This window comes from Dunckerocampus dactyliophorus, chromosome 10 (assembly GCF_027744805.1).
Source record: "Dunckerocampus dactyliophorus isolate RoL2022-P2 chromosome 10, RoL_Ddac_1.1, whole genome shotgun sequence".
NCBI lineage: Eukaryota > Metazoa > Chordata > Actinopteri > Syngnathiformes > Syngnathidae > Dunckerocampus > Dunckerocampus dactyliophorus.
This window is the reverse complement of record NC_072828.1, coordinates 26060489-26088144: the sequence shown is the minus strand read 5'-3', so window position 1 is coordinate 26088144 and position 27656 is coordinate 26060489. Positions and strand designations below refer to the sequence as shown.

Below are 27656 nucleotides of genomic sequence, written 5' to 3'. Positions count from 1 at the left end.
TCGTCATCCTCCATTGTCATTGACATCATCCTTTCTGTCACCCCGCCCACCCTGAAAGCGCTAACTTCTGCATCGCCACTGCTTTCTTCTCCTTGGCAATCTCGCTCCATCTCAAGATGACGCCGCTAATGGATTGGAAGTCTTGTGGAAGAGGAAACAGTCATTTAAAGATTAATGTCAGGCCCAGTAATCTGAAGGGCAAGTCACCACAGCATGTGTGTGTGTGTGTGTGTGTGTGTGTGTATCCAGTGGATGACATGCATATATGCATATGTCATTTCTGAAAAGATGCCCTCGTCATTATCAGCCATTAGGCAAAGTCTCATAGATGACGACAGGTGAACTAAATAGTGCAGAAGATACACGTCTGCAGAGCAGAGGTCAATGTGGATGGAGCGTAAAAGCACACATGACTGCCTAACCCCGCAATATTCACTTCTTGGTTGCCATTAAATCCAAGGACTTTTATTAATTACCATAGTGCCTTTGAATTATGCCTTTTCTTTGCAACAAATATCCACCTCACATTCTGGAATCAGCTATGCTAGAAATGCACGGCCGTAGAAAATGCATCACATTGGACATGCTTCACAATGTAAACATGTCTCAAGTACGGTGCACATGCATGCAAAACATCTCTGCAGCAGTGGGCAGGGTGCAAATGACTACAAAGCCAATGCATCACAATTAACACTCATGTATAGATTATTTCCTTCACACGACATTTTACACGGGCATATTCCAAGACGACAATGCCAGGATCCATCCGGCTGAAATTGTGCATGAGACATCGTTTTCACACATGGATTGTGTGAAAACCACATCTTCCAGACCTGAACCCCATTGCAAATCTCTGGTGAGGCTGCCACTAAGGATTATTTTCTCAGTCAATTAATCTGAAACTTGTTTCGATTAATCAAGTAATCGGTCTCACTCGCCATCATTGATAAAAAAGATCGTATTATAAGGTCTACCCGATCAAAATCTCTTTATTGCAAAAACAAAAAGGCTTCTGTCAGCCAAACCTCGCCAAAACACCAAAAAACTCAACTGTCCTCTCTGCACACAGCCATACACACAGCCATACACACACACACACACACACACCCACACACACACACACACACACACACACACACACACAGACATTTCTTTACATTACTTTACCTTAGCTTGCAGCCATGAATCCTTGCAAAAAAGGTTCTCCCTCCAATCCGCGTGGAAGTGGTACGTTTTTGGCTTCTTACTTTGTCCTTCTTCCCCCGCTCAGTTTCAAACCCTTTCTTAAGTTCAGAACAAATAAATTGGAGCCTAAATAGTTAGCTCGGTAGATTGCTTAGTATTAAAGCGGCGGCCGTCTCTTGTGTCACTTCAGAGATCTCGTAGTGGTATACAGTGTGGTGTAAATAAAAGTAGCAGGACTGCACGTCTAGGTATGGCCGATTTATATACACTTGCTGTCCTTTATATCAATCAAGTGACAAACGTCACAGCGAGGATGGATGATAGGCTGATGTTGATCTTTTATTTGAATGCCATGCGAACGACCCACATTGCTACTATCACAACAAGGAACTTTCCCAATGCTAACGGTGAGTTATTATGTCTTATTATTGCTTATCATGTCTACTATATCAGGTAATACGAGTATAAAGGTGACTATAGGGGTGCTATATCATGTCTACAGGGCTCTAATAATGTAAAACATGTTTTTAGAAGGTCATAAACAGGTTTTCTATGCTCTAACTATGAAAATATTCCATTTATTAGTATTGAATTCTACTTGGCGGAAATGTACTTATTGTGTTCAGGGCTGGAACCAATGAACCGCAATAAACGAGGAACGACTGTACTTTAAAGCCAGTGTAAACTTGAAGTCAAGGAGTTGAACTTTTGCCTTAGAGTCTGTGCATATAATGATCTTAGATACTGGATGTAGAGCACAGAGAAGTAGTCATAGAACGGATTGTGGTCGACTGTTGTCGAGGTCCCTCTGTCTACAGTATGTGGTTTGCAGGGGCCTTGATAGTGGAGTAGTTCATGATACTATCTTTCTTGGAACTTGCACTGATTCAGTCGACACCCGATATCCCAACACTGAGCCATCGGAGCCCAAATAAATGGCAGCGTTGCGTTACGAGGGGCATCTGGAGTAAAAAATGACTCATTGTTGTGACCCCTGATCAGTGAAGGAGAAAAATTAGAAATGCAGTTTGTCTATTTTCAGAGTTCACGGAGAGAAATCCTAAAAATTGCGACACAATATTGAACGGTAATTAGTATGTATGACGGCTTGGCGTGAAGTCAGTAAGAGTGAACAATGTGATGGAGTTTCCCTAAGTGTCAGCCTATTTTTCTTTTTTATTGCAGCCAAAACAGCTTTTAGCACAGCACTGCACCTCTGGCTGCTCACTCACTCACTTCATTTCTCTCTTAATGACACGAGCTGAGACAACAAAGCTCAGTCACTGCTCTGATGACACAACAACTTGAGGAATAAATGATTCAGACCATCAACTTCCTCTCCACTTTTGGATGCCCTATATCAAAGTTAAAGCAGCACTTGTGCAATTGACCACAGCAACAACGCAGGGCTTAATATTTTAATGTGACTAGACGAGGCCATACAATGCCATTCTCTTGATTTGTTTAGGAAGACCTGACCTATTCTCTCCAGTCATTGATCAGTCAGTAAAATACAAAGTACGTTAGGGCCACGCTGCAAAAAAATCATCTTAAAAGTCCAAACGTTACAAGACTTCATAATATTAGTCATAATATTTCAACATCGTGTGGCTGTGCAGTGCTACCTCACCCTCGCTCATGAACACATTATAACGGGACTGTCTGTGTCGCTCCTATGAACGTACAGTCGATGGCATCGTAACTCTTCTTCTTAACACACCTCATAGGCGCATGCCACAACTGACTTGGTTACGCAATATCACGCTTCTGTGAGTACAAAAATGTGTACTATTACGACAACAAAAGTCGATTTCTGTCCACAGTAACTTGACAAGCTCCTCAACAGTGCCCTCATCCATTTTAATGCAGGTCAGGGCTCCAGCTGTTCTCCTATGAAGCCAGTACAAACAGCAGCCACAACACTGCAACATTTTTATCAATTTAATTTCACAACAACGCCTTGAAGAAGAAAATTGCACCAGAGGTCAAATTAGAGCGAAAGGACAGTCGTGGTAGAGGGGCGGGAAGGAAGGACATTAAAAAAAAATGAAGCACTCAGAGCAATGAAAGATATATGGTAGATGACGATCAATCTTAAGCAGCAAGTGGCGTTTGACCCAGTAAAAGTACAGAGGCTCCCCTGCCAGGCGGTGTTACTTAGGAGTTATTTTGGGAAGATGACATATTCGTGTAACTTCAATTGAGTCCAAGTTATTGAATTTAAACACCGTGTGGCACACATCCCAACTTTTTAGTGCTTAATCTTGTGACGTCTTGGACCTTCAGAGACGGATTGTCATTTCAAGGACTTGACAAGGGCAGTAGGTATAGCAAACATTTCTAATTTATTTTGGGGAAAATGTGCATTGGATAATTCTAACTGCTCAGTATAGAAAATACGGACGTGTGACTGTGTTTCACTGTATGTTTGGGACTACCCGGAAAACCCTATATTGCATGTCGTTTTAAATCAATCACTCCCAACTATTTTTCAAAAGACAACCCCTTCAGTACCAGACATTTCAGACAATTTTGACTGATCTCTCAAGGCACACGGAATATTGTGTTCTATGGCTACATACACATGGAACCTTCCAAAAGAAACATTAGACTCCCGTCTTTCATCAGAAAAAAAAGTTTGTTTCTACCTTTTTCTGTTCTTTAGAAATCAGCAGTGGAACATAGGTACGTTTAGGAAAATATCAGTTCTTGACTAGAAAAAGGGAGAAAAACAGTTTTTTGTAGGGATGTCCGATAGTATCGGCCGATACCTGTATACAAACGTGATATCGGCCAACATCGGTATCGTTTTTTTTTTTTTTTTTCTTACAATAAAAGCCTTGCCCTGCGATTGGCTGGGGACCAGGCCAGGGTATACCCTGCCTCTCGCCCAAAGTCAGCTGGGATAGGCTCCAGCATACCCCCGCGGCCCTAATTAGGATAAGCAGCGTAGAAAAGGAATGGATGGATGGACAATAAAAGCCTCTCGTTTATACATTCAGGCACACACTGATATACTTGGGAAACGGTTAGGCACCAAAAACAACGTATTTGATCTTCTCAGGTGGCTAAGATAAGAACTTATAGTTTTAATGAGTAGTTTTAATGCAATAAAATAAGAATATAAAATAACATAATAATCAGCAAATTCATGTATTTTAAACGACACCCCTTGGACTAAAAATAAATGAAACCTTTCCGAAAATAACATAAATCAAGGCACAAGAAAAACGTATGTATTCTTATATAAAATATGTAATACGTGAATTATCTACTCAGATAATTCACTACAACTGTACTCATTTAAGAGTATTGTTGCTTGACAACAATTTTCCTCGAGAAAAAGATATGTGATGTTACACATATCGGTATCGGTACAGGTTGATATCGGCATCGGAAAGTGAGAGTTGGACATATGACGAGACGACATATTGGTTATCAGCAAAAAAGTCAATATCTGACAAGTCTAGTTTTTTGTGAAAAGATACATTTCATGCATAACTTTCACTTTGACGCAAATATTTTTTGCTTTTGTGAGGTCAAACATCTTTTTTTTTCGACAGCGTTCAGACATACATCGCATTGTTGCGGAGATAGAGCCGGATTCTTCACCTTTGTTGATGGCTTGTACCGAATTACCAAATAAATGCATGACCAAAGAAACACTTACAGTATATGCACTTATTATATGCTTATATGCTCTTATTCGCTAAATTGTCAACATAGATCTCTTCTATGGATGAGGTGTGTGATGACACGGAACTGAAAGTCGCAAAGCCAACTGCAATGACCGTCAGTAGAACCGCTCGGTGATTAAGGGTGCAGACAAGTCCGAACATCTATGTGGGTCGATTTGACATATCTTTCAGTAAAGTTGATCAAACGTACGGTTGAATGACTACATCTCCTGCTTGGATATCAACAAGTAGCAAGCAGCTGTTTAACTCTGATGGAAAAAAAACATTCACACGTCACTCGCTGACACTGTGAACACCGAGATAGGTTGGATTGCAAGGTGTGCTTAAAACACTTAATGTCACTCATTAGTAGCGATGCCATAGTTCACAGCCTTGGTTGGCTTCTGTTCTCGCTGTTCTCGCTTTTCACCAAACGAGAAATCTCGTCACGTTTTAATCTTGTGACCTCGCAACACCCCTACTTAGTAGACATGAACACCAGCCGAGCTGGAACCGTGTTACAGCGGAGAGTAACCAGCTATGAACAGGAAATTAGGAAGTAGATTAATAAGAGAATAATAAAACAGCTACACAGACAAACTACATTGGGACCGAACACGTCCGAAAACCGGTAAAGAGTACGTTACCGCCTACGTCAGCAGCCAAAGGAGAAGCCTATGTAATCTCTACCCTGTTTTGAAATGCGTCTATTATAATTTATACGGCAAGTATTCGGACAAGAAGACTTTGTAACGACTGTAATATAAGAAAGGAGCTGGTGGACAGGAATGGTCTGGCCTGAGAAAATGAGTATGGTCCAGGCTCCACAGACAATATAGAGAGGACAAACACGAAAACATGAGCTGGGTAGAAACAATGCAAACAATCAGTTGGGGAGGAAAGATGATGTTGAAGTGAGGAAGGAGAGACATAGAGCTATGGAGGAGCGATAACGGGTGAAAGATGTAAGGAGGGGCTCGAGCTGAAACAAGGAAGGCAGACAAGGGAATGATGGACAAAGGGCACGGAGGAAAAATTAACTTAATTGACATGAAACAGAGCTGGGCAGACAGCCAGGGAGGTTTTTTTCTCTCTCTCTTCACGTCACTTAAAGCAGACCTCAAATAGGTGGAGACAGCCTGCGTAGAGGATGTAGTGGAGTCGGGGTGGCAGAGAGGTTGACATTTCCGCTCACCTTGTCCATCTGCTGTCTGTCTTCTTGAGTGTTTAGCCTGGCTGCTGGCTCCTCACTGCTTTTCTTTACAAACACGGAACATAAAATGCAGTGACCTACTGTATCTCCTCTCTTCTGTATTAAGGTTTGAATGATGTGTGTGTTTGTGTTACGTGTGTGTACGCGCACATGAATCACAGTGATGAGCAGGACAGCTTTAAAAAATCGGCAGCCTTCTTTGGGGTTTGTCAGAGCGCTGACTGATTTATTGAGTGCGGGGTGATGGAGGGGAGTGTTGTCCTTTTACGTTTCATCCCAGCCAAATAGAGCCCAGATGGGTCAAAATTGTCTCCGCATGTTCTGCTTCTGTGACTTTGACGTTTCATTGGAATGCTAGAACGTCACTTTGCCTGTAGTAGTGTAACCAATGTGTTAATTCTGTTCATTTAATTTCACCAATAATTCATTTTTCATTTCTCACATATGTATTTGTTGATATAAGCACCTTTTTATGGGCAGTCTTTATTTTATTTGTGTTCTTTTTGTTGTGTGAACTTTGACATTGCTGTGATGTAATTTCCTGCAGTTGTGGCGCGCTCCTCTTCAGTCACCTTCTGGACTGCTGAGGAGAGGTATGTTAGTCTGGTGACAACAATGTTTGAATGTGTTAATGTGAATATAAGAGACATTTCATGCCATTGTGTACTCTGTATTATGTACAGTATTTGAAGACAACTCACGAAAGTTATTGCTGTTAATTAAGCTAGTTTTGGGGAGTTCATTTCTTTTTTTTAGGAGACGTGTGCATGAAGCTTATTCAGGTTGCTGTACATTTTATGTGTTGTGCACAGGTATGTCGGCTTCCTCTTTTTGTATATTTTATTTAAAATGCTTCAGTCATTGTTAAAAAAAATAAATACAAAAAATAAAAAATAAAAAAAAACACACAAAAACAAAAACAACAAAAAAAATAAAATACTTCAGTCACCTTCTGGACTGCTGAGGAGAGGAGACGTGTGCATGAAGCTTATTCAGGTTGCCGTACATTTTATGTGTTGTGCCTAGAGAATAAACGCCCCCTCTGGATGGCAAGAGAACTGCAGCTGTCTCCTCATCATTCACCACGTCAAAGAACACAACGCAGAATTAATTTTTAGCCGGTGTCAGCACAGACCGGCTACACTAGTCTGTTAATAAATGTTTTATGATGGCAAAAACTAATTTGCTCACTTTGCATTACTATTTCCGACGGAATTTTTGGGATTTTGGAGGTTTCACTGTACAGTGATCCCCTCATTTAATATTTTCATAACCAGAGCACACAAAACCTGTTTACAACCTTCTAAATACAGTTTTTAACATTATTAGAGCCGTATAGACATGGACTAAGACCCCTATAGTCACCTTTACACTCCTATTACACAATATAGTAGACATAAGAGTAAATATGCCATTTAAGACATAAATAAGACGTGTGCTTGTGTGTGTTGCAATAAATGTGTTCCCTAGGGAAAGAAGAGTGAGTGCCTGACAGGAAGTGACGCAACAGTATCCTGTGTTTTTATTGGGGGTTATTATACCTGTTATGCGATCATTCAAACCTGCAATTTTCAGTTTATTTAGCCATTTTTATGCTTGAAAATGCTTCATTTAGCCATGCAACAGTGGGATTTATTACAGTGATTAATGGTTTTGAAAAACCGTGATAGAGTGAATCTGCAAAATTTCAACAGCAAAGCGGTAAGCGATGACTGTATCGTACACGTTCATACGCTCGATGATCATTATTATGAATATAAGTAAAATAATAAATAGACAATGAGCAGAAAACACAGTAAGGAATAAACACGGGGAAGGCAGAGGTAGAAGGAAGAGAAGAGGCTGATGGAGAATAAGAAGCAGATAAGTTCACCTCTCATTAGCTCGCCTGCCACACACTAGACCGCATGCAGTGCACCGTCCAACAACATGAATTAAACAAAGAGCCGGCTACCTCAGAGGAAAGCAGCCCTGCCAGCACTTAGTCAGGCATCATAAACAACCAGCTCACATTTGTCACTGACTCCTCACCCAGCCAAAGTGACAGCACAAATAAATTAAATTGCCTTCTTTCTTCAGCTCTTCTCTTCTTAACCGCTGTGGCTTATTTGAGCTAAAAAAGCCACTGATGGTGAATGCTCAAAAACAGCACTGCACACCGGAGAATTCAACAATGATGATTGTACGTACTGCACATGCACTGAAAGTTATCCAAACAAATCGGTGGTTCTGCTGAAATGACTGACGTGTGGACGACCCACTGATACCATGAACAGTGACTCAAAAGCTGGCCAATGATCAGTGTTGGGCAAATTATTCTTGAAAAAGTTTCTCGACTATAAGTCTCTCAAGAGTAAAAGGTGCATCAGTCCAAAAATGCATCATGAAGAAGAAATAAACATATGGAAGTCACATTTACCAGTATTTATGGTGAAGCTATCATCAGAGTGAGCCTTTTTTGAGGAGTGTCATGGTGCCGCTGCGAACAACATTAAATTCACAAGACACGAAGACGAAGCCAGAGTGAGGAGCAATGTTTACACCAACAAGGAGACAAACTAAAGCTAAATGTCATCATGTTCTGGGAGAAGACACTTATAATACGTGAAATGACACCTGGATGCATGCCGGCGTGTAGAATGTATGAAACAGCAGTGTTTTAACACCAAAACTTAAATGCATTAAAATAGACTGGAACGCATATGTGTGTATTTAGTTAGCCAGTGGCTGACACAGCAGCTATACTTTCCAAGCTAGACATAATTAGTGTCCTAATTAAACAGCACTGCTGTCTAAAATATCACATTTCTCAATCCACGCAGTTGCACATTACTTACAGACACATAGTGTATCAGAAAGTATTCCATAACAAAGCAGCACTCAATGAATTACTGCGGCTACTAGATGTTGTTATAGTTACTAGTTACTTCCTGCAAAACGTAATTTTTGACAAGCTATTTCGTAGGGATGAGCCGGATACTTGTTTTACATGAGTATCCAATACTGATAATGCATTTTTGCCAAGCACGAGCATGAAACAAGTACAGCTTTTCATTATCAGTAATCGTGACGAAGGAAAATCCTCATTGGGTAACTACTTGGTATTCACTCTTCACGCCGTGTGTGGCCAGTCACACACAGCGACCGCCCCTCCCTAGACAGACTCCCCACAGCCATCTAGAGGAGTACACGGTGAATTTCACAAGACAGAGCTGTAAACCGCTTGTGTTGCGTCGGTCACTGCCGGTGGAAAACTTTGCTGGTAGTACTGAACCTGTTGCTTTTGAGAAAACTACAGTGAACAAGAGTGACAGATTGTCTCCCTGTTTGACATCACTGGCTGTTTGCATGAACCACTGAATTCACACAGATCATTAAGTCTTACAGACTTACAAACATACGCAGTACACATATAGCTGAATAACAAACAATAAATATAGCAACTTCTGATCAATCCATGACAATTTCAGACCTATTTTCAGACCTATGTACCTATTTAAGCGCCACCCATTTCCGGTTAAACCACGCCCACTTCCGATGTATGCCCCGCCAACTCGGAGTACAGATACGGATAGAGATAATTTAGATGGGTGAACAGATACAGATACAGATACAGATAATGGTGTACTCGCTCATCCGTACTATTTAGCTTCTTGAACAATGGTGACTGAAGCAACATTCAGATTGTTGACGTACTGTAGATATTATTGCATAATAACGCACCGCGGTCCACTATCTGTAACGTTTGAAATAGTAATTAATTACATTACTTGTTACTGGAAAACAATAAGGCTGTTGAAAATAACACAGCTAACGCCAGTGAGTGTGCGGTCTGAAAATGCAGTAAGCCAATGATTTTAAAATTCAGGTCCAGTTATTTGTATAATAGCTAAAAAGTGGAAATACCTGAAGGAAAAGCGGATATCCGGTCAAAAATGAGAAATGACAAACCAGACAAGGAACTAATAGTTGTGTAATTGACAGACAAGTGCAGTGCAAATGAAACCAGAACTTATCCCAGCAACTAAATCAACCCTGCATTTCTACTTTACAAATATATTGGCGGTATAATGACTTCCAAAAGCACCGCTGCACCCCGCTCTTTAATTATCTACTCCTACACAAAACTGATAAAACTTCTTTACAATCAAATTCTTGCATGCTCATCTCAGTTCAGGAATGTTTCTGTTTTTTGTTGCTTGATTTTTGTACACAACACTCCACTAATATATAAAGAGGTTTCTCCTTGACTTCACCTCCTCTTCAAATCACCATTGTAATAGTTGTAAACACCCCCATTAGTCGCAGGGTTTGGCTTGGCCCCAACCATTAAAAGCAGCTATTGAGCTAGCCTCCAGAGAAAACACAGGTTTGTTAATCAAGCGAAGGCAAAACAATTACTAGAAACCAATAATCAATGGCTGTATGTGGACAAACAATAAATTCTTGGTGTAGCTGCTTCGGAGAACAACAAGTGGTAGGAAATAAGGACCTACTAATTAAACTGCTATGCTATCATTACCTAATAGCTATGCTGCTACACCATTTACGCCCATCTGATTAGACTACTGTAGCTCTCAGAAATGTGCTCATGTATCTTAGAGTATTGCTGTTGGCTTTTTATGAAAAGACCAGCTCGCTTTCCCTTGAAGGACTTTGACTTTTTTGCTTGTTTTTTTTCTGCAATGAATGGTGGCATTTAAATGCCAGAGAATTTGGGTTTTTAATATATAAATATGATGTATGCCTTTCTGGGCTACGCTTGGTCCATACTTTGAGGATTTGCAGTCATCCCTCGCCCGTCCACGGCCTGATTTCACGGCTTAAGCTATCATAAAAAAAAAAAAAAACATTGATTATTATTTTTATTGTTAGATAAAAATATGCATATTGAACCATATCTTATGTATTTTTTCCCTAATTCAAACATTTTCATGGATACAAATGGCTAAATGAACTAAAATACAGATATAAGGCATTCAGAAGACACATTCAAATACGCTGTGAATGATATGTAGTAGGGATGTCCCGATCCAATCTTCAGGATCGGGATCAGCTTCCGATCGGCTGTATTTTGAAGATCGGATAATATCGGCTTCCGCTACGAGATAGGGCCTATCTGGTTGCTATATCACTTCTTGTTTACACTAGCGACCATCAATAAATTACTATTAAGCTGAAGAGCATTTGTTAAAAAGAAAGTCATACATTCTAAATTGCACACCAAACTGATCGATAACCTTGTCAGATGATTAGTCCTACCCTAAAAGTATTTTTTTTTCATCAATTGTATCTTTTATTGGCTTAGGGACCTGACTCACAAAGGTTTGTTACAAAAGCCAAACAATATTGTTGGTCATGCTGTGTAACAAAAACAAGTCAATTCAGCAATACTTTGGTTACATTACTTTTAATGCTTTGAAGAGCTATTTTCATGACCATATTCAATTCCACAAATTCATGTTTGTAACAAAAGCTTATTCCATTCATCTTCTATGCCGCTTACCCTCACTAGACATCCCGACTATGTACTATTATAGTATTCTACACTGGTCACTAGGTGTGAATGATATGTAGCAATCTCCACTGGTCAGTAGGTGTCAGTAATGTTACCCTAATGTTGGGCGAGACACCCAAGCGCCAGACCTATTATCTCACCACAGACACAACAATTCCTAATAAAAATCCCTAATAAAGAAAAGCTACTGTTATAGCCGTAACCCACACCAAGCTAAAACTCAACTCTGAATCCCCAAACGTCACTTTTGTCCGCCCGCCACTCAGCTGCTCTAGGGAACACATTTATAGCAACACACACGAGCATGAGCCTTATTTATGTCTTAAATTACTTATTTACTGTTGTTATGTTTAAATGTTATTTTTAAATAACGTACTTACAAGGTCATAAACAGGTTTCCTATGCTTAATTACAAAAATATTGATTTTATACATAATAAATACTTCTTCGCAAAAATTCATTTATCACGGTTGGATATGGAACCACTTGACTGTAATAAACGAGGGATTAGACTGCATGTGGTGGAAAAGCTCTCGTTGAAAAGCAAAAATTTCGGACGATTCTCTGAAAACGTTTTGTCCACACTCGTTCAGCAGTACATCAAAAATGAAAAATTCAGCGGGTGACGGGTGGAAGATGCAATGAATTAACAAATGACAGAAAGTGTGCTCGGTGATGAACGCCAGGGGAAATCAGGTAAAGCAGATCTGTCTGGTTTTACGAGGGTTGCGCGTGCGAGCTGCTAGCAGCAGAATAAAACAACTCAGGCAAACTGAGGAGTTTATGATATGTACTGTAGAGCAGATTGAACAGCTTCAGGATGCGTCACAGAGTGGTGCTGCATAAGCTAAATTAAATGATATTGTTTTTTGAAGTATGTACAGCAGCTATCATTAGAAGAGCCTGAAAGAAGACGGAAAGCAGAAGTGCCAACATTAGGCTGCAGGAAACCAAACTGACAGGTCTCCACTTAGCACAATAGCAATTCTGTAATTCTGTTGTGATCAATACTCATTCATGACTTGCTTTCAAAAGGTCCCTTCCTCCACCCTCTTCCTAGACAGATATCCGTGCCTCATTTCCAGTCATCCCTTCGTCTCTGTCTCATCTATAATTCTACCTTCTTCTTCTTGGCATTTCACTTTGCTTCACTCTAGCGCTTGGCCCCTGCATTGCTTCTTCCCTTTCCTGCACATTCCTTCAAGATTCTTTCATCTAATCCTCTGTATGTTTTCTACCACCACCTCTCATCCTGTATACAACAACTCCCGGGGGGTATAGCAGGAAGCAGTATATTTTGCCTTCCATGCATCTTTATGTCTTCCCCATATTCTCATTTTCTTCTTGTCTCCCCATCCATTTCCTTCCTTTTTCTGCCCTTTTCGCAGCATGGTCTGGAACATATTCGTGAGGTAAGCGCTACCTTATTGGCTTGTGAATGTCTTCAATCAAACCTTAACCCAATCAGGTAGCACTCTGCAAGTGCCATGAGTAAACCCTGATCACTTTTCCAGAAAAGCCCCGCCTGTATCTCGTCCCGGATCTTTTCCAGTGCCTTTCCCTGTCGCCTCTGCTTTACTGCAAACTGCAGTTCACAGGTTTATCATGGCATGGCATTGTTGCATCTCAACGGAAGCTTGCACAGCATTGTGCCGTTAATAATTGAAGAGGCCCCACATGGCCAGGCACGCTCAGTCTAAATGGATTGTTCTGGGAGAGATCAATGCTAGCCTGTGAGGGTTTTATTAGGCCCTGCAGATGGAATGTACAAGGACATCGTCAATGCGCGTCTCTCTCTGTCTTAATTCTGCTTCGATATTGCACAAGATCTTCTGCACATCCTCCCTCTCCTCACTCTCAACAATGCACCCACTACCGGGAATCCTCTCGCTGGCTGACGCCTTACAGTACAAACTGAATTAAACATAAATGATTCTGCAACTGTATGAATCATTCATTGTGATGTCTTTGACTACGATGCTGTCTAAACAGGACGAGACGGCGTTTTGCTTTTCCCGCTGTTGTTTGGATGCGTCATCCTCACTGGCATGGCAGGAAACATCCATCCATACACCGGATCAGACAAGGGCAAAGCAAAGGAAAGGTGGGGGAACATGAAATGCTAAAATGACCTTCAAGACTTACGACACCCGGGGGCGGCTGGTGGCTGCAGAGGCAAATAACCCTCAGCAGGGCCCTCCACCGAAGACATTTACATGTGTCTCCCCCATGGAGAGGTTCCGTAATTATCTGCTCTCCACAAAGCATAAATTGTGCTGAAATGCTAAATGATGCAGATGATGTTGTGCAATCCATATTTATGCTGAAAGCATCATGAATCACAATAAGTATACAGTAATCCCTCCTTTATCACGGTTAAATCCAGACCCTGGCCGGCCATGATAAGTGATTTTTGATTGGATTCCTTATTTATAAATGAAATATTTTCGTAGTTAGGGCAAACAAAACCTGTTTATTACCTTGTAAATCCGTTTTTTAACATTATTAGAACCCTCTCGACATGAAATAACACCCCTTTACACTCGTATTACCCAATATAGTAGACATAATCAGAGAAAAAACTCAGTTTAAGACATAAATAAGACTTGTGCTTGTGGGTGTTGCTATAGATGTATTCCGGTGCTAGGGGAGTTGAGTGGATGGCTGACAGGAAGTGACGTCTGGGTTTCAGAGTTGAGTTTTAGCTTGCCATAGGTTACAACCATAGCCCTTGTTTTTATTAGGGATTATTGTGGGTGCTGTGAGACAATTGAAACCTGAAGTAAAAGCCTGTTGTTCCGACGACCAAGTCTAGTGCCTCACCGAACATGACAGTAACTACACATCATTCATTGAGACTTTGAATGCATCTTCGAAATGCCATATGTTTGTCTTTTAGCTCATTTAGCCATTTTTTTAAATCAAGGATTTGAAAATTCATCATTTACTCATGACATTTGCTTAAATATGTATATATTTTTTTACTAATAATGGGCCGTATTCAACCACAAAACAGTACGATTTATTAACTCATGTTTTTGAAAACCCATGATGGAGTGAAGCCGCAAAATTCAAAGTGGCGAGGGATGACTGTACCTACAAGTTTACAATGCTCCCTCCATTTACTGTTGACACTCCCCATCTAAACAGCCACTGAAAGCATTTTACCAGATTATATTTTCAATGTTTATGTTTGCTATTTGCTACACTCTCAAGAATAAAGTCATTTGTTATAACTTAGTTTGAATTAACCAAGAGCTGACCCGCCTGGATATTGGATGCTATGTTTCCAGCTGATGATTGGTATTTAAGGTCTTATTTTGCTCAGCAGATTCTGACTAATTCAGACCCTGTGTTCAGGGTAATTTGAGTAAATTTGCCATCAACTACAAATTACTCTGATTTCACTGTAAACTAGGCTTGGGGCAATAATAACACCATTTAAACATTTTTTCGTTAAACAATAAATAAATAATTTAATCACAAATGGAACTGAACTGGATCATTTTGCCAGCCTCCATATATTGCCATGTGCATGCGTGTCTGTTTTCCTCATCTCTTGCCTACCAACTGGCAGGAAGAGCGTTCACGCTCTGTATACAGCCCCTACACGCGAACAACAGCGTTCGAGGAAAGTGATAACCCTTGTCAACCATGCAGTCATTTTGTTTATGTGGGGGGGAGAGGCGGGGCCGCTAGCATGCTGCATGCACACAGCAAAAGAGCAGATCCTCATAAGGAGCAAAGCGAGGCATTGAAATTAATAGAAAGAAGTATATATAAGAAGTACAAATTAGGAAGAGAACAGATGCAAAGCCAAATGCCAGCTCGGGAATGAACAAGGAGCCCATCAACACCAACTAATCAGAACGCCGAATTTGGCAACATAAACGGCAACACCACGAATCACAAATCCAGCCAAACCAGTTTTCCCGTCTGGGGAAAAAAATGCCCTCCGACAGCCAACACTCACTGAAACGTATTATCGGCAAAGGAACAAACAGAACAGCGCAAAATTGTGTGCGTTCACAGAGAAGGTTATTTAATACATACAAAAAAAGAAATGCTGCTCTTTAATACAGTTGAAAAGCATGTCAAGAAATGCTCCAAACGTTTCATAGACAGTTCAAATCGCCTGGGAGAAAATACATGTAACAAATGCCAATTCCTACTTTACAGAGTGAAAGATGACATATTATTATTATTATTATTATTCTATTATCATAACATTTGTGGTTTATTTGATCTAAAAAAAATGCTGACAATAAACATTTCAAAACACACGTGCATTGTTTTGTGACTCAGTTAAACAATATTATATTTTTTATATCATATTTTTTTATTTGTACTTTTCTTAAAAGCCATATTAAAATCTCATCTCTTGGACGCAATCTCATGCATCGTTTTGTCTTTTCAGTTGGGTGTCCGTGACACCCCTAGTGCCAGTAGTTGTTGTTTTTTTTGTTTTTTTTATCAGTAAATATTAGAGAAACAATTAACAGTCATACAGTATTTTACTGCAATATATCAATTATCGTGTAATAACTATATTGTGACAGCATACAAAATATTGCAATAATGAATTATTTCTGTTTATTTCCAACCCAACAAGGTACATCCAACCAACCAAAGACATGGAAATACATTATTAACTCCTTTAATAGATAACTTCTAAATAAATGAGTAAATAATCTAAATATATAATACAAGTTAACAAATTAAAATCAAATTATATTTTTAATCAAAACTAGATATAATTCCCCCCAAAATATAGTGGATCCTGCATAAAATTGACTTATTTTTGAATTGTTTTTTTCATTATCTTAGTTTTTTTTTTCCATCTCATTCACTCAAAGTTGATAATGAATAAATACATAACAAAACAGGTGACATGTACAGCATGCATGTACAACTGTTAAAGCCCCCAGTTTTTACTTCTGTATATCTTTATGCTTCAGTGATCATGTTTTTGTTTTTTTTGTCTTTTCGCACTTTGTCCGGCACTCCTTGAACGCACCATTGTTGCTGTGAGATGCAAAAGGTAAACTTATATGTAACTTTTACACTCTGACTCCATCTGTTCATCCATCAGCTTACATTGTCATTCATTAGTGGTGAGTACCTCTGCATTTTATACTGAAAAATGATTTTAATAAATGTGTGAAGTGGAAGGGGAGGGTTCCAGAGCTGAATCTAATCTAATAATTTACAACAGTCACTCTTACTGCCAATATTGATCCGAAATCGTAGGAGGATGTTAACATCAAGCTCGGAGGAGGGTTTGGAGTGTGTCTAAAATCTACATTTTTATGGGCGTCTCAGTTACTGGCGCATTTTCACCATTTGCGGGTGGATCATAAACCCCCACAAACAGAAGAGATCTACTGTAGTGCGTAGTTGTGAGAGAATTCCTGCCGTCTTTCTCTTTAATGAACAATACAAACCCTTGGCCAGAAAGGAATCACGTTCATTTGTTGTACCGCCGTGCGTACCGTTACTTCTACGTGTAACGGTACAGTTCTTCAAGTTCGGAACGCACGCACACACACAAAGAACTTCCTATTTGAACTTATGTGCTGAAAGCTTTCAAGTGTTTGAACATCTTTGCTATGCATCCCGTAGCAATTGTGCTCTTGACAAGGTTAAACCTTTACTCCCACTATACAGGCCTTTTGTGACGGCTGTGAAACTATAATTAAACCTTTCAACAAAATACTGTAGGAGACCTTTTCTCCTGACTTCACATAGTTTTGATTGTCGGAGGTAGAGAGGATTCAACGTTACTTCAGGACACGGCGTGTGAAATTATCAATTGGGAGCAAAGTTGTCTAATGATGGTATTAAATAAATGAGGAGAAAATAATGAAAGATTTACATTGTTAATTGTATTGAAGTAAAGCTATCTGGCCAGAAACTATGTCGATGTATTAAAAAAATAATATAAAATAAAATAATCATCAATTCTAGCAGGCAGCCTTGTTTTACATAATTTGACATCAATCTCCGAATCAAACAGTCTTCCGATTGTAAGATGTCCATACGACCACCCCAGCTGCGTCATAGGCTATGTTCACACTGCGGGGTATGATGCCCAAGTCGGATTTTTTGTTAAAATACAATTTATGTGGTCGTTCGCCATTACCAAAAAAATGTGACTTGTCAGTGCGGATGCAAAGCGTCCGGGAAGTGACGCGCATGCGCAAAAGCACAACGTCACACGCATTGCCTGCGATGAACTGTGATGTCTGTTCCGAGGAGCGTGTTGGTGTCCGTGCTGGGACATTGCTGTGAGCCGCTTCACTGACACTTTTAAAAAATAATGTTCGGACGACAAGAAGCGCTTCAGGTGAGTACTTTTATCCAAACGAAGCAAAGTCTAGGTAAGCACGGCAAAAGCCACCTTTCGATTACGATTCGCATCTATGCAACCTGACCGTTCAGATTTGTATTGACATAGAGTACAAATGAGGCCTGAGTCACATTTGAAAAGAATCCGAATTGTGCTGTTCACACTGACATGGAAAAATCAAACACACGTCATGTATGGGCAAAAAAATCTGAATTGACCTGCAGTGTGAACGTAGCCGAAGTTTTCATACTGGAAAGGAGCACATTTAGCATGTGCCTTTTCTTCCTTCTCCCAGGGAATGGATCGTGCAGCATGTGATCGCTCTTCCTGACACTGAAGCATGTTGCAGGGAAATGCGTACGCATCAAAGCCATTAAAGTGTCAAGCTTCACAGCGAGCCCAAACCAGGTCAGTGTTTGTGGACAACTTAGCGAATAATGCATTTTATGGCCTCATTCTGCTATCTAAAGTGGCCTGAGCCATTTTAAATTACAAAATCGCTTTTCAAAAGGCACAGGACAATTTCCTTTCTTTTTTTTTTTTTTTTTAATATTCCAGCCCTCATTTGCATATGGATTTGAGGACCATATGCTTCCTGACAAGCTTTACTGGAGAATATGGTGTAATTGGGCAGAAGGGCTGAGGGCAATTAAAAATGCTCTGTCACATTATACTTTGTATTTTGTAAAGATGAACCAAAACCAATGCAGCAACTGGACTTTTTAAAGACTGGAGCTATGTAGTTCAACAATTTCATTGTGCTCATTCACCCTGACTGTTCACATGGTCTGAAAACAAATAGCCTTTATATGTTGCTAGGTGGCCGAAGTGATAGAGGTGAAGATGGGATGAAATAGGAAAGGCAGAGATTGACATTTTGCTGCTCCTGTTTTCAAACTTTGCCAAAGGCAGGAAGAAAAATATAATGGGAACAAAATAGCCTGCTGTTCACCTGGAGGTGACAACTAACAAGCTTGTAGCGCTCTCCTGGTAATTAGAGTGACACAGTGACCATGGACAAAGCTCGGCGGTCATAAGAAAACAATTTTCTTCTTTCTTTGTGGTCCTTTGAATTTAGACGTGTGCCATCTTAAGCCTCCACCATTTCCACCGAGCAGTACAGTTCTGGACAGTTGTTATTTTCCAAGGTCCATTGATTGGTTGACAGAAGATTGTTACATAAAATGCAGGATTGGAATGGGAAGAAAACAACAACAAAAAAATCTGTGGATTATGAGAGCATTTGTGTTTCTCCTTTAAAGGCAAACTGCACTTTTGTTTTGCAGTTTTGCCCATCATCCACAATCCTTATGTGAAACATGAGCACATATTTATTTCCCTTTTCTGTGTGTTCTATTGAGAGAAAACGCGTTAGCTTGGGCCAGCTAACATTGCACGTCATTTGGGGTACTTATTTCGACTATGAAGCCCTCTAAAAAAACTCAACAACATTTTATGGTTTTATATCCATGCTGTGATCATGCATTAACAAGTACATTGATGACAGCATGTAATACTTGCAGTATTTTGTTGTAGTTTGATGATTTCAATTATTACAGAACATTCTTTCCTAGCCGCATTGATTTGACATAGCCCATAGGAGCTAACCCGACTTCCGTCAACAACAGCAGCATGGAAACAGCGACGAAACTTACAATGTCCGCTCTTAATGGGATGGCTGTGTCTTCCAGCACAAGACTTGTGCTCCAGTCCTCAGGTACAAAATGAGCAAACGAGCATCTTCATAGCAAAAATGGAAGCCAGTAGTATCCACTCTTCCGCCTGTCCCGTTGCAGTGGCTTGAGGCGTTGTGAGTGACGCTGTGAGTGGTTAATATACAGGTCACTTGTGCAAATGGAATACTGTGTTTTCAGGGTTTTTGTTAGAGCTTTAGCGTCAAAATAGTACCTCCCATGATGTGTATTGTTAGCTGGCTCATACTAACTCGTTTTCTCTCGTTAGAACACACAGAAAAGGGAAAGAAATATACATTCATGTTTCACATAAGGATTGTGAATGATGGGCAAAATTCCCCCAAAAAGTGCGGTTTTCCTTTAAGGGGTCGCTTCATGTTGTGTTTATCTTTTTACATTCTTGTCTGTCTCTCTACTACGATGTGCTAATGCATGGGGATCTTGCCAAAACACCACATGCAGGAAACACAAGCCTGATGAGGGTGTACTCCAAAGTGTACCGCGGTAAAAACCAACGGCACTGGGCCATATGGTGGAAATGTGGCTTTAAAGCTACATTCACACCGCAGGGTATGATGCCCACTTTGGATTTTTTTGTTAAAATCTGATCTTTTGACGCGCATGCGCACCAAACACGATGTAGTAAGTAAACTTTAAACTTGTCTCAGTCCTGCACATTTGCGTCAATTTCAAGGATTTTGTCCAGCATTTTTGGAACGAAAGTATTTTGTGTAGGAAATTAAGAAGGAAGAGGGCAAGAATTTTGACTATGGCAGTTTGTAGGGAACTTGCTGAGACGTCTGTCCCGAGCAGCATGTGGCTGGACATCGGAGCCAGGAGTAGTGCAACATTGATGTACTTCACTGACACAGGCTTCTAAATAATTTTCGGCCAAGAAGAACTTTTGCCTGCATGTGTGAGTACCTTTCCCTAGCTCTCGCATGGCGAAACACACCTTTCAAAGATGTAGAGACCAGATATACGCGACACGTTCAAATTGCGGTAGCAACTGATATATATGTCCACATGCAAAACAGGCCTGGGTCGCATTTAAAAAATCTGAATTACACTGAGCACAATAATTGGACCTGACCTGCAGTGTGAACGGAGCCTTAAGAGCTGTTAGGAATGGAACATTTTTCTCTCTGTTATGAACAAGTGCAAATATGTTGCAGTACAAAAGACAGTGGAAAATATTCCATTCCTATCGTTATCATCTATCTACAGTATATCTTAACAGATCAGTTCAGTACAAACCAATGACCGTACCAGATTTCGAACCCCAATGCAGACAAAACAACTGAGAAATTGGAACTGCTTGTTGGAGAGATGCTAGCCTGCTTCCTGAACACTATCAAGGTGCGCTCGAGCAAAGCACCAAACCCCTAAACTGCTCGGAGGAGTGACCCTGACTGCTCACTCCCTTGTTTGGTGCACTGTTTAGAAAACAAAATATACAATAGGGCTACAAAAGAGGAAAATATATAACATTCACTACCGGTCAAAAGTTTTAGAACACCCCCATTTTTCCAGTTATTTATTGAAATTCAAGTCACTCAAGTCCAATGAATAGATTCAAATGGCACAAAGGGAAGTGATAAAGTGCCAGAGGTTAAAAAAACAAATTATATGAAAAGGCCTGTTTCAGGAACCACAAAATGGGTCAACAATTTTAAGCTGTTCTGCAGAAATGGAGGTTGAGCAAGCCTTGGCAGTTGGTGCAACTACAGTAATTCCTATAGGCTGGAGTACTTACTACCTCCTACGGCATTGTACTGGAGAAAGTCATTTGTTGCTACACAAATGGCAAGAAAAACAGGAATTAACAGTGGAAGAGAGACAGACCATCTTAACACTTCAAAATTTTTCTTCCAGAGAAATTGGAGTGTTCTAAAACTTTTCACCGGTAGTGCGTATCTAAAATCGAACTGGTAAACTTTCAAACTACAATACTAAACACTAATGATTAGTATGTCAGATTCGCAGTTTCAAAGTTTACAGGTAACATAATAGTTGATACAAATCAACAATTCACAATTCAATTCAATATGGCAATAAAGACTGACGACAATCAATCGACATAATGGGCACCCCTACAGTAGAGTGAAAATATACGGGATATATACAGTCATTTAGGGTTTGAACTTGGCATTATGTAAAAAATAAAGGTGTGACCTTCTGCTGGATGTCCTCCATTTCACAAGTCAGTGTCAGCGTGTCGCACTTGTCTGATTTCACTCTATCAATGTAGCGAAAGCAGCTCCCCATCCTGCCTCCTCATCCCGCAGCAAAAATGCAAGCCAGATCTGCGTTGACCGCTTCAAACCAACAGCTCTGCCAACCATCTGTATCCATTTTGACTGCACAAACGACATGACCACACGCTCGGACCGCTCCGTAATGACTCTGCAGAGCATGACATATAGCTCATCCTGCAAATGCAATAAAGCCACATTGTGCTGGTGTGCTCTAGTGATCCTGACACTATGTGGACCCGTCATTTTTTACAGTAGCGGCCTCTAGCACGGTCCCGAAACAATCTTGGCTGTCTGTCTTGTGACAGGTGAGCATGATTGAGGTGCATTACAGCAGGAGAAAACAACGGATGCTTGAGCATGCCCTCCAATCACCCATCTCATACATACAGAGAGGCTGCTTGATTGATGGCAAGTCAAGAAACGTACATGGTGGGGACATGCTTGGAAAAGATGCAACAGGACCAAAAAGCCAATAGGTAACACACGAGTTCTCAATAAAATGTATGTCCAACACTGCTATTTGATTGCTCCACAAGTAAAGGATACGCTTCATAAAATGTATCCAGCCCATTAACCCTGCAGGACGGACTGTAATGGCTGTCCATCCACAGGCTTGTCTGCAGAGATTGACTCCCTCCTGTCATGGTGATCACTGGGTGCCACCACATCTTAATAACGAGAAGAAGACTTAAGCAGACGTACAAATCATAACTTGCAAATTCCTGTGGCGCTTTTGCACATTACGACATGCATCACAATGGAAATGCATGTGAGAGCGTCCCATGGTGCGTAAACACCGTCTCATGCATCTGTTGACTGAATTTTAATGACTTCAGTGTAGGAGGCCAAACTTTTTGTGTGTACTGTAATTGAAAGTGAAATATGGAAAAGCAAAAAAAAAAAAAAAAAAAATCAAGAAGCGTATGATTGGTTGCCAGAATAAATCTGAGGTAGCATAAGTCAGAATGTATTTCAGAAAGGATTGGACTATTTCCAAGAAGGCTGGGTGCAGGGAGGCAGGCAGTGAGTGAGCATACTAATCCACTCGTGGATGTTACCTGCCTTGCTTGGATGCCTCCTCCTGGGCAACATAGCAGTGATAGGTGGAGGAGTGGGGGGGGTTACGATTTATTTTTTTTTTTTTTTACGAGACAGAGCATAACAGAGAATTGTAACACACAGCAACATCATAAATTTGATTACATTACATTGCACTGCAAGCCTGTGAGCCATTTCCAGGCACCGTAAAAAGCTTTAACCAAGTTACTGCGGCTCCGGGGGGGGGGAGGAAAGAAAGAATGACTAAAGCCATTTTCTTTTTAACAACTGAGGTGGTGGCAAGATATTGTTCTTTGGATTTCATGAGGTTTGCCGGTGAGCAGTGCACTCATTGCTTATACAGCAGACAAATGTGTACATTTTCACTGGGGACTACTGTGCATATTGCAATGTTGTTTTTTTAAATTGTCAGTTTATAATCATGTGTAAATAATAATAAAAAAAAAAACATTTGAAAAACAGAATAATTAAAAAGTGCACGTTTTCATGTTATTTAGAATTGCAAAAGGTGACCATTTGGTTGTTTAAACTAAAAATGGCATCCAAATGTACATACGCACAATGGTATAAAGTATCCAACAAGGGAATAAAAAACCATGTCACTCAGAGGGAATTTATCCAAGCTCTGATTGGACTGTATTGGAGAACATGCAAAAAAGAAAGAGGTCTTGATGTTCTGGATGTGCCTGACAGTCCATATCCAACATGTCCACTTGAGGATTCATATATGCATACTGTGTAGGCAAAGGGGCACTGCTGAGATCCAAAGCGAGATTGCAGATGAAGTGGAATAAACGGATCAAAAATGACCAGTCCAAATCAATGCTTCCAAAAAGAGAAAGTGACAAGATGCAAGAAATTGTTCAGTCCTTTTGGTGCATTCTAATTGAAGGAACATGTATTATAATGTAATTCACTCCCCCTCACAAACACACACACGAACACGCGCGCACACACACACACACCTCCGCCCAAATATGATTCAGAAACATGCTTCAAAGCCAGCAGGGCAATAGAACTGGGAGGGGAAAAAAGGCATTTTGTTGCTTTTGTGCAGAGGGAAGCCGAGTCCGGTGGAAGTGTCCATTCAGAACCGCGGCTGCACAAACATTCTCCAGTCTCCCCGTGGCGACACCTGCAGAAGCTTTGCAGTGTTCGGGACACTCGGGGATTTATTTGGCACAAAATCAGGAGTTCGCCTTGGGTTGTTGAGAGGAACGCACGACTTGCGCGCTCCGAACCCAAACGGGCACATGCATGGTGTTTAATTTGGTCAAGAAAGACCGTCGGACTCCCGCACCCTCGATTGAAAATTGGTGTAAAGAGTGTACAAGAGCGACCCCCCTTACCTTTATCAACCTCGGAGTTTCTTTCTGGTTCTTGCAGCGTGTAAACCCTCACATCTTCATGTTTTTAAAACAAGCAATAATCCCCGGGATTCTTTATTTTTTTCTGAAAGTGTGCGTCCCTGCGGCGGGTCCAGTAAGGAGCGGTTCGGGAGTTCCTCTAGCGGGATGAATATATAAGAGTATATATGTATTTATTTAAAATCCAGCCCAGGAGCGCAGGTTGCTGATGAGGACGCGCGTCTGGGTTCGGCAGGAGGAGTTGCTCCCTCAGCAGCCGCCGTGCGCACTTGGAGGAACCACAAGCGAGTCCGCGCACAGACTCTGAGGGAATGATGTCATGCGTACGGCCCTCCCTCTCCTCACATACAAGCGCCACTGTCTCTCTCTTTAATGCACACCTCTCCGCTTGGCACGAGGGGGACAAAACCTCTCATTTAATAGGAGAAAGCCTACACGCTTGTAATTTTCTTCACACTTAAAATGCTCCTGACATTAATGACACTAATATGTGATTAGTTTCCTTTTTTTTTTTTTTTACAGCGCTGACTTGACGTGATGAAGTCACGCTGTCCCCACGCCTAGCAGGAGGTGTGGTCCAGTAAAGCACCGCCAGCCTCTCTTTGCTCACGACTGGGAGGGGAGGTGTTGTGCCAAGGCTGCCTCCCCTGCAGGGATATCTTAAAGATAAAGCTGGTCAGAGAACAGCAAAAGTCCACGATCGATATCACGCTCCATTACGTTACAAAGAAAACGTGCTTTAACAACCCAGCAATAGTTTAATGTGTTTTTGTGTTCTTTTCATTGTGCAAGTGTAACAGACGCCAGCTAGTTGTGTAAACCTCACTCCCCGATGCCTTAAGAGCTGCGCTGGACAGCTGGCTATGGCTGCTTGACTTAACTCTCCGAAGGTGGGGATGTGTTGTCGCAGGTTCGATCCCTGGCGTGTGCAAGGTTGGACTGTGCGGATGACCCCTGTTACACAGGTGCAGTATACCCACGAATGCTGAAAGACAAGCATTCACACTAATTCTAGTGGACAAAAAAATACTGTTCTCAGGCACTAAACCATGGCTTTCTACACTGGACGTTTTGGGCGAATGCAGAGATACAAGAGTCACTTGATAGAAGTTCATTATTATTGCTTTGATTATATTTTGTACACCGAGAAAGTTATTGAGCAAATGCTGAGAGACAAGTATTGGCATCAGTGTTGTTCCACTCAAAAACCTTGACAAGCGTCACAAAAATCCACTCATTTTCTATTTTCGCACAAATTTGACTCGGTTAAAAAAACATGGATAACGTCGTTGTTGTCTCACATGCATTTTTACAGGTTTTGAGTGAATGTTGACAGACACGCATTCCTGTTAATGTTGCTGTATGCAAAAATAGCATAGTGTGAATGCTGCATTCACACACATCCGACTAAAAGATTAAAAAACAAAACAAAAAAAAAAACACAATGTTCTTGTTGTCTCACTAAAACCAGGATGTTTATGAGCAAATACAAATTGATGGATTGGACATTCAAAGGGTGAATGAAAATAAATTTCTTGGGGTCATTATAGATGAAAAGATGAGTTGGAAATCCCACATTAAAAATATTCCACATAAAGTGGCGAGAAATACATCACTATTGAATAAAGTAAAATTTGTCCTCTATCAAAAATCACTCCATACTCTCTGTTGCTCTCTGGTATTACCATATCTAACCTGTTAGATATGGTAATACCAGATACAATGAATTCATTGTTTTTTTTGTTTTTTTTTAATAAAATGAGACCAGTCAATTTTATTCATGGGACTTCATGTTCCACATGGCAGACATGATTTGTTATTGTTTTGTGGGAGAGGAAAACGGGGGGACAAAGATGTTAGTTAGGTCAAGACAATACACTGCACGAAAGGATCGCTGCGGGCTGCAATAGTCATAGGCACAGGTGATCGGCGTTGAAAAGCAAGTATTGGCACATGCCAATCTTGTGCTTTTTCACGGAAATCAGCGATTGATTGGAGCAGCCCTAGTTTCAGCCTCTCATCCACACGGGAACGGCGTACTAGGTGACCTGAAACGGTATTTTTTGAAAACGGCTACCAGAGTGGGAAAAGTATGCCAGCTCGCCGTTTCCGTATGGACTCGCAAATCCGATACAATTTAAAAACAATGACGTCACCGCCCCGTCGCCGTCACGTGACCGGAACTGAGCTTTGGCAACAATCTAACATAATATCTGAATATTTTGAGTGCCATGACTCACCGCAGTCAACATTCTCCCGGTACTTTCTTGTCTTATACTCCCAAAATGATACACATGTAACTCCACTTCGTCATAAGAGGTTAGAAACGACTGGGGTCTTACGTACTGTATGTGAGTGAGTGCCAAAAATGTAACGTGAATGCTAAAAGACATGTCGTTGCATAATATACTGTAAAAACAGATCCTTTTGTCTAACTAATGCAGCTGTGTGTCAAAAAGTTAGTGTGCGAATGCTGATGCAGAGTTATTCTCCCTCTAGTGTGAATGTTGAGAGGCAAGCGTTTATTATTGTCTAAATGCTGAGGGGCTCTTATTGTTATTTCCACATTTTTTCTGTATAGTCCGTAATGGCAGCACAATTGCTCAAGGGATTTGATGTAATCAAATAACAAAATATGCGGCAAGTTTGGGATTAGTGAGCTATTATTTTTCTCAGCCCAATCATTTGGGATATCTTGGGAGTTTTTCTAGAAAGAGAGCAAAGGCAAGCTCATGGACAGAAAAGCAATGCCGCTGAATAATGATGTCATGGCATTGGCAGAAACAAAAAACAATATTTACTTTGGGTCCAATCAGTAGGGGTGGGTGATACTGCAAATCCGAAACCAAGTAACTGGAGTCACCAATACTGATACTGATACTTTTATATTTAAGATCATTTAATGAAGTTGTGATTGGCCTTGAATGTGTTGATCAGATTTTAAGCAAACTAAAAGACATACAGTATTTATCATCAACAAATGTATTTCTTGATAAGAACACTGACATTGAGATGAACATTGTAACAATATAGAAATACAACAATATAAGACAATATAACAATATCAACAAAATAATATTACAGTTATCCCTCGTTTATCGCTGTTAATTGGTTCCAGACTCGACCGTGATAAGTGAAGTAATTTCCACAAAGTAGTAGTTAGAGCAGGGGTGCTCACACTTTTTTTTAGCCTGCGAGCAACTATTAAAATGACCAAGTCCCAAAGAGCTACCTACTACTATAAATATAGAAAGTACATATATTTACTATATTTATTGAAAAAAATATGAGTATGTATTTATGTAGGTTATAGATATCAGGAGTGCACACGCTTTC

At 40.5% G+C, this 27656-nt stretch overlaps 1 protein-coding gene across 16 annotated transcripts in view; it reads right to left on the bottom strand.

Annotated features, from left to right (window-relative positions):
- Nucleotides 1–24603, bottom strand: part of ptprsa (protein tyrosine phosphatase receptor type Sa) — a 294585-nt gene extending 269982 nt beyond the window's left edge. For all 16 annotated transcript variants that reach the window (XM_054790816.1, XM_054790828.1, XM_054790815.1 and 13 more), the window contains exon 1: nt 24303–24603. The gene's annotated coding sequence lies outside the window, so the exon portion shown is untranslated. The remainder of the gene's footprint in view (nt 1–24302) is intronic.
- Between the last annotated feature and the right edge of the window lie 3053 nt (nt 24604–27656).